The sequence below is a fragment of the Phaseolus vulgaris genome, chromosome 9 (assembly GCF_051622355.1).
Source record: "Phaseolus vulgaris cultivar YP4 chromosome 9, ASM5162235v1, whole genome shotgun sequence".
Lineage (NCBI taxonomy): Eukaryota > Viridiplantae > Streptophyta > Magnoliopsida > Fabales > Fabaceae > Phaseolus > Phaseolus vulgaris.
The window spans coordinates 31288877-31301121 of record NC_143506.1 but is presented as its reverse complement, the minus strand read 5'-3'; positions in this window follow the sequence as shown (position 1 = coordinate 31301121).

The window sequence follows — 12245 nt, the reverse complement described above, 5'->3', positions numbered from 1 at the left end:
TGAAAAAGCAAGAAATGCAAGAACAACAAAATCTTATCATCAAAGTCAGAAAACAATATCCTTATCTGGGAGAAGCCATGGTAAACTTAATTTTATCTGTTTTTTTACTTCAAACTACCATATTTTATGTATATATATATATATATATATATATTACTAATTACTTATTTTTTAGTTTTGGATATTGATGATGCAAACTCTGCCACAAAAAACGAAAAAATATACAGTCTGAAATGCACAATACAAATATCAAAAGAACAGGTACTCTACCTCTCTTTATAATCGAAGTACAGTTAAAATTATTGTTCAACTAAATTGAATTTTGTAAAAGAACAATAAATTTAAACCATAGAATCAATTTATTTGTTACAATTGCATTTCGTTTTTTATTTAACTAACACACTATGTCATTGAATGTAATCATCTTCTAAGTTTTTTAATTATATTATGTTCTTACAATGAATTGTGTACTAATTATATTACTACATTACTTATATTACTACAGTACTGAAGATAATTCAAATAACTGATTTCAAAATAATTTTTGTAGGTCAAAATACTGTCAAGTCAATTCATTATGTTTCTTCTCAATCATCGGTTATTACGGGAAGAGATTACGCAGTTTCTGAAAACATGACAGCAAACAAAGAAGTCAACACTATGCATTCAACTACGAAAGTAGTGTCATCAATGGGAACTATTACTAAAGGACAAAATAGCCTTACAGAATACCTTCATGGTGAGTTCACAACTCCTCATGTAATTAGGTTCATTAAATTTGATACTGATAATACAGAGTGGAATATATACTAATATAGATAAATGTTAAATGTTATTTTGTTTCTATTAATCCAGATGAGGCAAAAAATACAGGAGGAAATACCAAAAACTTAATTGGTAGATTGCGGGAAAAATATCATCCAGGAAGAGGTACTATAATTATAAATTTAAAAAATTACTATTTTTGATACATTTATGACAAAAAGTAATTACAAATTGATATTCAATTTGTAACTTAACAAATGTTTTAATACTTATTAAATGCACTTTTCTACAGGTAATTACAATCGTGGAAGTATAGTTAAGAAAACAATAAGCTTAGATAACAGGTCCAGGGCATACAGTGATGAAATCCTGCAATCAGTGACTAAGAGCAACCCATTCTATTTAAGGACAATGAAGATATTGATGAAATATTGCATACAAATCAACATAAAAGAACAATGTTTTTAGCTTGGTTTGAAGCTAATAAAATCTATCCAGAGGGAAAAAATTTGACTTATTCTCAATACCTAACCATTTTGTGTGGATGTCAGAACAAAGAGAATGGAAACCAAGGAAAAAGGGAGTTAGTATTGGAAGGCTAACATATATTCCTCCTTGCACAGGAGAATTATATTATCTTAGATTATTGTTGAATTTTAAAAAGGGTTGTTGTAATTATGATAACATCAGGACTATTAATGGTGTTATTTACAAAAATTATAAAGAGGCATGCTATGCCATGGGTCTGTTGGCAGAGGATAAAGAATTTATTGATGCAATTATAGAGGCCAGCACCCTTGCTTCAGGAACTCAGTTGAGAAGATTGTTTGTTACACTGCTACTCATGAATACTATGTCTAGACCTGAGGAAGTTTGGAACAAAACTTGGAAATTGTTATCTGATGACATTGTATACAAAAAAAGGAAAGAGTTTAACCTACCAGGTATAAGTTTCTGCTTTCTTCAAACATTATAACATATTATTTTGTTCAAAATATGAACTGTTGTTCTTTTGCTAGGTCTTACAATTGAAGATGATCAAATACAAAACCTTTGTCTTCTACAAATAGAAGAATTATTGATTCTTAATGGTAAATCTTTAAAAGACTTTAACAGTCTTCCACAACCTATTCATTCAGATTCTTTTATTTATGAGAATAGATTAATGATTGATGAATTAAATTATGACAAGATACAAATGTCTGAAATTCATTCTTCTCTTTTTCAATCTCTAACTGCGGAGCAATTGGTTGTGTATGAGAATATAATGACAACAGTACTGTCACAAGTTGGAGGTTTTTTTTTCCTATACGGTTATGATGGCACAGGAAAAACCTTTATGTGGAAAACTCTGTCTACTGCAATTAGATCAAAAGGGTTGATTGTGTTAAATGTAGCTTCTAGCGGCATAGCTTCTTTGTTACTACCTGGAGGAAAAATAGCTCATTCTACATTTTGCATTCCTTTGTTAATAAATGAACATTCAACCTGCAACATACCTCAAGGAAGTTTTCGGGCCAAATTGTTGATTGAAACTAATTTAATTATATGGGATGAAGCTCCAATGATGAATAGGTTCTGTTTTGAATCTCTGGATAGAACTCTAAGGGATATCATGAGGGCTGTAAGTGAAGAAAATGCCCTTAAACCTTTTGGTGGCAAAGTCATTGTCTTGGGAGGTGATTTTAGACAGATATTGCCTGTTGTAAAAAAGGGATCAAGATATGATATTGTGAAGGCAACATTGAACTACTCAGAATTGTGGAAACATTGCAAAGTCTTCAAACTTACTGAAAATATGAGATTAAACAGTGAAAAATCAAAGCAAACTGCATCAGAAATAAAAGATTTTGCAGATTGGATACTTCACATTGGAGATGGAGATATGGAATTAAATGAGTTGGGACAAGCAACTATTGAAATACCACAAGACATTCTAATTCTAAATGTTGAACAACCTTTATTGCACTTGGTTGAATTTGTTTATCCAGGGTACATACAGAATCTCAACTCTGATGCATTTTTTGATGATGGTGCAATATTGTGTCCTACTACAGAATGTGTGGACCAAGTCAATGACTTCATTCTAACCTTAATTCCCGGAGAAGAAGTTACTTATTTAAGTTCAGACTCCCCTTGCCAATCTGAAGGACAAGAAAATGCTCAAGCTGAGTGGTTTACAACTGAATTTTTGAACGATATCAAATGTTCCGGAATTCCTAATCACAGTGTTAAATTAAAAGTAGGAGTTCCAATAATGCTTCTAAGGAACATTGATCAAGCCAATGGACTTTGCAATGGAACCAGATTACAAGTAATTCACTTGGGAAAAAATGTGATTGCTGCCAAAGTTATTACCGGAACAAATATTGGTGATAACATATTAATTCCTAGAATGAATTTGACTCCTTCTGACTCAGGCTTGCCTTTAAAGTTCCAGAGAAGACAATTCCCAATATCTTTGTGCTTTGCTATGACAATAAACAAAAGCCAAGGACAAACCCTTAATAAAGTTGGTTTATATTTACCACGTCCAGTGTTTACACATGGACAGTTATATGTTGCTATTTCCAGAGTTAAATCCAATAAAAGGTTGAAAATATTAATTTTGGATGATGATGGAAATACAACTAATTCAACTACTAATGTGGTTTACAGGGAAATATTTGAAAATATTTTTACAGCAATACTTATCAGGTATGAAAATTCTTTAATACAAAACTATTTTTAATTCTGATATTTTTCTTCTAATATATCTTCTAATATAGCAAGACTAAACTAATATTTTTTTGGTATTTACAGGTTTCCTCTTAATTTGCATAGTAGATCTTTCATGACTATAATGCATTACAAAGAAAGGTATTCATCTATTTTTTCTTAATAAATTTCATAATTAAAATTGTGTATAATTTTGTTTTGATGATTTTGTTTCTTCGGAGGTTTTTAATACAGGAACTCCATTGTAATTATTGAGAAAGAAGGGTATATTTAGTACAGAAAATAGGAAGCTATTATACTTTACACAGGTTCTATATTATAATATTTTACACATGTGTTGTTACATAATTCTTCCTAAATAAAGTGATCAAAATTCTGCTGTATTCAGACAGGTATATGGTTCTTTGTTTACAAAAACAAGCAGCATAATCATCAAAAGTCCATGGAACTTTTGCTAATTAAATTTATTGTATCATATTATTTTATCTTATTTGTTTCATAAATATTCACTTCTTCAGTAGATTTCTTTAAACTACTGAATCAAAAACCTAACATAGGTACAAATTCATTCTTATTCTTTTTTAATATTTACATAATTCTATTAATTGTCCATTCTTTTATTGACATTTCTCTTTTATTTATTATATTTGCAATGATGCAATTAACATCAGATGTGTAATGAGACGTGTTGACATTGAATACAATATTGATCAACCCTCATATTATAGCACCTAAAGAAAAGCAACTATGTAGTCCATTTGTTTTTTTTAGTATGTTTTGTTCTCTTACGGAGTATATTTTCTGTTATAAAACTTTGAATTTAAAAATACGTCTTACTTCTTATGTTATCGAATTTATTTACATTTCTCGTGAAATTACTGTTCTCTGAATTCAGCCTTAAATACACTTGGCCAGAAGTAATGAAGTTCATATTTATTTTATAATAGTATTTCCTATAATTAATGAGATATTGCATTATGTTACAATTTATTATGTCAAAAGTTTTTATTTAATAATATGAAAACAGAATACAATGACTTACAATATTATGCATACATGTAGGTGTATACATTTAAGTTCTGCTTGCTGTTTTTTTAAACAATGTGTTTACCATTTTCTATGCGGTTAACATGTACAAGACAGCTATATGAATATATGACTTATAAAATTATGAATATATGACTACCTCATGGATATTGTATCTAAAAGATTTTGTATGCTTTATATTTTGCAGGTACAAAACACCGTTGACAATTTGATGAACAAGAAAATGCTCAGCTACAAAACACCCATTGCCAATTTCAAAGAGAAAATGCTCAAGCACAGTTATTCAGAACAAAACTTTACTATTTATGGAAACCTGCCTTCCTTTTAAATTTGAGAAAACATGTATCTAAATATATTTATACATTGCTATGACAATAAATATAATACACTGGGTCATTTTTTATTTTTGTTTTTTTATGTATTCCTAATTGTTTACTAATAATTGAATAATTGATCGATTTGATTTTTTTAATTCTTTACTAATACTTTTAATTTATAATTTTAATTTTCTCTAAAATAATTCTTAATTTTCATATATAGATTTATTATTATAATATTATTATTTAAATAAAAAATATTATAAATATTCCATATACTAGTAAATAGTATGAGAGATACGAAGGTCAAACCGGAAGACGAGAAGCTTCGCAGCAAGGAAGGGAAGAAAGTGGAAAGCGCCACCGTGGACACAACCTTCCAGGTACTTTATTTAGCTTAAATAATTTATTTAAGGAAAAATTTCACCTGTCTCGTCGTTATTTTAGCCCAATTAGATTTAATAAATGAGATTTTTGGTTTAAGTTTTCCCAATGAATAAACGCAATCTTAATTATAATTTAGTATGCTTTGTAAAAAAATTGAGTTAAGTAGCTTGCTGGGAAGCAGGATGATAATCCGATAATGGGGATAATGGTTTTAGAATTTTTTATTTTTTTATCTAGAGTGAATAAAAAAGAAAAAAGAAAAAAAGAAAAAGAATAAACATAAATTTACGAATCAATAAAATAAAATAAAATAGAAAGTAAAAAGGAATTAATAAACTAAAAAGAATTGATAATTTTAATTTTGGATGCATTAAAAAAATAACTGTATTAGTTGTAAAAAAATATTTTTTTAATGTTTAAAATAGTTAGAAATATAATTAATGAAGAAAGAAATGATTTTTTACAAAATAAAAATAAAAAGTAATAAATTAAAATTGTTTAGTTTAAATTTTTTTTAAGAAGAATTAAAAAATACAAAATTAAATCCTATAACAACATAAAAGTTGAATCTATAAATATAAATTAGTATTTATTTTTATTATTATTGATGATATAATCATGTTAATTTCAAATAAAAAATATCGTACATAATTATAAAAACTCAAAATCAATTAGTATTAATTAATAATGGACACATATATAATTTTGAAATGAGAAATTAACAATTCACAACTAATAAACATGAAAACATTTAAAAACAATTCACAATGTTAGTAAAGATACAAAATGTGTGAGAAAACTCAAACAAAAGACAATAATGTGCATTGTCATATCACTCTTCCACAATTATTCACTTATTTTTTTTTTATTATTACATATATATCATAAATGAATAACTTAATTTATATTTATAATTTTTAAAACCATTCAGTTAATTTTATTTTTTTTTGTAAAACATCCAAACAATTTTATTTAATTTTTACTATTACTTATTTTGATATCTTTTTAACAAACAAAAAAATACCAACATTATAATTTATTATAATTTTTTCGTCTGAATTTTCTTATAAAAATATATTTACAAATGTATTATAATTTATTCCCCACAATTTAAATTTACTATAAAATTACAAAAAAAAAGCAAAATAATGTTACCATTTTACATTTATTTTATCCATAATATTTACTTACGTCAAAATACCTATAAAATATTTTATTTCATTTTTTATTGATATTTCTTCATAATTTTTTATATATTTAATTTTTTATTTATTTTTTTTTCTATTTCAATTTTTTAAATATTTAAATTCACTAAAATTTTATAAATATTTAAAATTTATTCTCCCTATTTTTAATTAATTTTTTCAAAACATTTTTTACTTAAAAAATATTTTCAAAATTATTTTATTTTATTGATTCTTAAATTTATTTTTATTTTATTTTATATTTCATTTTTTCTTTTTCATTCACTCTAAATAAAGAAAAAAATATATTTAAAAACACCATCCTAAAACCAAATTCTAAAAGAGTTTTTTTTTTCAAAAATAAAAAATGAAACCATAAAAAAAAAGATGATAAAAAAATAATAAAAAAAATACTTAAAGGAAATAAAAACAAAAGTGCTAATTGAGAAAATAAAAATAAAAATATAACTATTTGAAAAAAACTTCAAAACATTTTTTTACCCAAGCAAGCAAGATCATGGCATTTAACAAGTTAAAATAGTTCATATATATAACTCACCTCGTTTGTATAATAGTTCATATATATAACTCACCTTGTTTGTATCTCTGTTTCCAGGCTTTGCACACCTATGGAAGAGACATTGTGGAACAAGCTGAGAAGCTCTCGACACGGTTATTGGAAGGATGAAGAAATACGAAGAGTTGTGAGAAAATATAACCCGGTTTTGATTGGTGAACTGGGTGTGGAAAAAACTACTGTGGTTGAAGGGTTTGTTCAGGGATGTTAAAGGGATGTTCATAGTAATCTTACTTATGTTAGGCTCATTGCATTGGACATGAGTGCGTTGGTTGTCGGCACGAAGTACAAATGGTGGCAAACCTAGGCACAATGAATGCGAAGAACAGAAAGATAGATAGAATGAAGGAGAAAGATCGAGAACTAAGTAAAGAAATACATACAAAATGGGTCATGCCCAATAATAAAAGAAAAGGCCATTAACACCCTTGAATGACACATTTTGACAATCTTACAATTTCAGCACCCAAGCTCTCCTTATACAGGACTAGGAGGCCGGAAATGAAGAGTTAAATGAAAGGCAAATGTGCACAAAATGAAATGAAGTTGGCACCTAAATGAGAGCACACATGTGGTGGTAGGTTCTAGAATCCTTCCATGTGTGGAAAGGCCTAGAACTTAGGCTCCATGATGCCTATGTGTGGGTTGGACTTTAGTTTAATTAGGAAATCCTAATTAAACTTAAGATTTAGCCTTCCCTTTGCATGTTTCAACACAATTACAAAAAGAAATAAAACTATGCTACTTTAAAAACTATTTATGACATGTAAAATGTGTCCTCTTGGCCCCTCTTTGACCATAACTCTAGTGGTTGCCTTGTTTTGATATTTAGGTGGCCTTTCAAAGGATTGGTGTTGGGGTCTCTTCCATCATATGAGATTCTATCATTATTAAATTAATTGCACATAATTGCGTACAAGATCGTACAATATAACACGTACAATAATTGCGTATAATTTGATAATTATTATTTACTTAATACTCCTCTCAAGTTGGTAGGTGAAGATGTTGAACCTCACAACTTGTGAAGTAGCGTAAAAAAATGTTCCTTGCCGTGCCTTCATAAAAATATAATATCTGCGAGTTGGTACTATGTCGGTACATATGAAGGACAAACTATCCCGACCTGTAATTTTTCTTACACAATGTGGCAGTCTATCTTAATGTGTTTTGTGCATTCATGAAATAATGGTTTGCTGTTATATGTAATGCTGCTTGATTGTTACAGAAAAATTGAGCTGGAAAATTACATGACACATTTAAGTCCTACAACAGACATTGCACACAAACTATCTCCAAACAAGTATTGGCCATCGCGTGATATACTGCTTTCGCAAATGATCTTGATACGTTTGTCTGTTTTTTTGACTTCCATGAGATAATAGAATAACCAAGAAAAATGCAATCCCCAGATACTGATCTCCGAGTTTTCTGACAACCTTCCCAGTCTGAGTCGCAATAAGCTATCAATGTCAGATTGTTCTCGGATGGCAATAACAATCCTTATCCCGGTGATCCTTTGATGTACTTTAGGACTCAAATTGCGGTATTCCAATGCGATTTCCGTGGAGCCTGTATATATTGACGTAGGGTCCGAACCGAAAATACTATGTCAGGCCGAGTAATCGTGAGGTATATTCGTCCCACAAGTCGCCAGTATTTGACTGAATCCTTTCATAACTCTTTATCGTCTGATGTGAGTTTTAGGTATGGCTCCATTGGAAATTTGTCTGGACGAGCACCTTGAGTCTTGTATCCTGCAAAATATCAAGTACATATTTTCTTTGGGACATGTAAATACCAGCTTTGGAACGGGAAAATTCAATCCCTAGAAAAAAATTTAAGTCTCCAAGATCTTTAATGCAAAATTTTTGTAATAGACAGTCTTTAACATGCTGAATTTTTGTCAAATCATTTCCGGTCAAAAGAATATCGTCCACATAAATCAAAAGGATAATAAATGATGAGTTATTTTGTCTTGTGAATAGAGAGTAGTCTGTCTTGGACTATTGAAATCTTGCAGATTTAATCACATGAGAAAATGTTGAAAACCATGTTCGGAATGCCTGTTTGGGACCATAAAGGGATTTGTTGAGTTGACATACAATGTTCTCCCCTGTCGATGATGCCCGGGTGGCAAGTTCATGTAAATAATTTCGTGCAATTTGTCATGTAAGAAGGCATTTTGCACACCTAGCTGGTGAATAAACCAATTTCTTGCTGCTGCAATGGTAAGGAGACACCTCAAAGTTGTTGTTAATTTTTCTGTTGGTGAAAAAGTTTCACAATAGTCGACACCTTCAATCTGAGTGTACCCTTTTGCGACAAGGCGCGCCTTATGTTTGTCGACGTTGCCATTTGAGTTGGTTATAGATATTAGATCTTAATATGACAATGAAAAATCCAAACTCAAATACTACACAATGGACCCATTCAAATAGTCATCTCACTTACTAAATAACATAAATACATTATAATATCAAGATATGTTAATTGTAACATTTTTAACACAAATAATGACATATTGTATTCACTTTGTTCGTTGTAGAAGTTTCACTACAACCCCCTTTAACTCATTCATCTTTTGTTGACTCACATTTTAAGATATAAGGAATTTCATCCATGCTAATCTACATATCCATTTTATTTGATATTTTTCTCAATCCATTTATGTCAAACATAATCACCATTTCAACTTTCCAACATATAATCATTTATGTTCATGCATAATCATTTATGCCAAAGTAGTATCGTTTTCTAGATTACCAATTCAGAACTTGATATTTGTTTACAAATTACACAATTTGGAATACTTTTTTATTTATTTCTACATTCACCAATCCATTTCAAGAATTAAGTTAAAAGTTATGCAATCTAAGATGAATTTTTTTGGCCTTATAGATTATACAATCTGAAACTACAATTTTCTATTTTAAATTGTTCAATCTAAAAGTCTTTCAAACTGCAGATGAAATCAAATAAAAAACCTGACCCATCGTTGTTTGAATGAATTGATGAAAAGAATACTTACTAAAGGAGCTACCCAACTTCAACTTCAATAAAACCTATCCCCAATAATATCCATTGCAAAAAAAAAAAAATGTCAAAAGCATAAGTTGAAGTGCCCAACACAAATATGGAGTTTGGAACTTCAAAGAGATATAAATAAAAAAAAACATGAAATAAATATTTAGAACGAGGAGTGTAGGAGGAAATACCGTATGTAGAACAAAACATAATATTTGTTTTCGTTAGAGAGGTGAGAACACTACAAAAAAACTTGTATGTGGTGGCGGGTATTAAAAATCGTCACAATTAGCTGTATAATACGACAACTTCATAACGGTCATAATCTTCCTTCGAAATGTGGCATGTAGAATCGCCACAATTATCCTTTGAAATAAACGCATTGCCGCGTTTCGTTCCCTCCGTAACCTTCCTCTTTCCCAATGTTTTTTTTTTCGTATTACCCTTTTCGAAAATATACAACCTTACTCTTTTTTTCTTTTCCCCCCTCACTCACTGAACATTACCCCCTCACTGATCAAGCTTCTCCTCACTGGACCTTCTCACTGAAACAAAACCCCTCTCACTAAACCTTCCCCTCTTTCATATTCCCCTCTCTCAGTGAACCCTATGTTGATTTTGGCTTAATCCCAAGTCCCACATCGGTGGGTTCATTGTTTGGGAAGGAGGTTTGAGGGTTATAAATTAAACTCTTCTCCTTCACTGTTATATATCCCAATTTGTAATATCTTCTCTCATAATAATAAAAGGGAGTTGTTTTTGCTGTGCTCGGAGATTAGGCTAAACAGGCCGAACTCCGTTAACAATTTTCGGGTGTGTTTTTTCCTCTTTATCTCTTTTATTATTCCGCTTTATTTATTCAATATTATTTGTCGGGTAGCTCTGTTAGGGTTTTGTTTTAGTGGGAAAATTACCCGTTTTTCCCAACAAGTGGTATCAAGAGCCGAAGGTTCGCCTTGGGTTGTTTGAAATTATTTGTAATATTGAATATTATATTTTGAGTTTGTAATGGCAAATCAAGAAGAAGAAGCCAATGATGTATCCAGAGTGTCGGGCTCCTCTTCATCATGGTCGAGGTTCCCGGTGTCCACCTTGAAATTGGCGGTGGAAATATTTGATGGCACTGGACATTTTGGCATGTGGCAAGGAGAGGTCTTGGACTCTCTTTTTCAGCAGGGTCTTGATATTGCTATTGAAGGAGAGAAACCAAAAGAGGTAGAGGAGAAAGATTGGAACATCATCAACCGGTTGGCATGCGGAACTATTCGATCCTGCCTGTCCAGAGAGCAGAAGTACGCTGTAAAAAATGAGACTTCTGCACACAAACTGTGGAAGGCATTGGAGGACAAGTTTCTGAAGAAGAGTGGTCAGAACAAGCTCCTGATGAAGAAAAGGTTGTTCCGATTTGACTACCAACAAGGTACTACTATGAATGCACACATCACTATGTTTAATCAATTAGTAGCAGACCTGTTGAATTTAGATGTGAAGTTTGAGGATGAGGATTTGGCTTTGATGTTGTTATCATCTCTTCCTGATGAATTTGAACATTTGGAGACTACGCTCCTTCACGGGAAGGAGAATGTGTCGTTAGATGCTGTTTGTTCTGCTTTATATAGTCATGAATTAAGAAAGCAGGATAAGATGAGAACCAAATCAACGACATCAGAAGAAGCATTGGTGGCAAGAGGTCGTCAGCAAAGCCAAACAAAGGAGAGAAGAGGGATGTCTAAGTCTAAAGGTCGAGTCGTTGCCAAAGATGAGTGTGCTTTCTGTCATGAGAAAGGACACTGGAAGAAAGACTGCCCAAAACTGCAGAAGAAAGGGAAGACTCCACAAGATGCAAATGTTGCAGAATGCAAAGTGACGTGGAATCAGATATCTCTTTAATTGTCTCGCTTTCAGCATCATCGTATCCAGATGAGTGGATATTGGATTCAGGTTGTACTTATCATATGTGTCCCATTCGGGAATGGTTCTTTGATTTTCAAGAACTCGATGGCGGGGTTGTTTACATGGGTAATGATAATCCATGTAAGACAGTCGGGATAGGTTCAATCAAGCTGCGGAATCATGATGGATCCACCAGAATTTTGCGGGATGTACGGTACGTGCCAAAGTTGAAGAAGAATCTCATCTCATTGGGGGCTTTAGAATCTAAAGGCCTAGTTTTGACGATGCGAGATGGAATTCTTAAAGCAACTTCGGGAGCACTGGTGATGT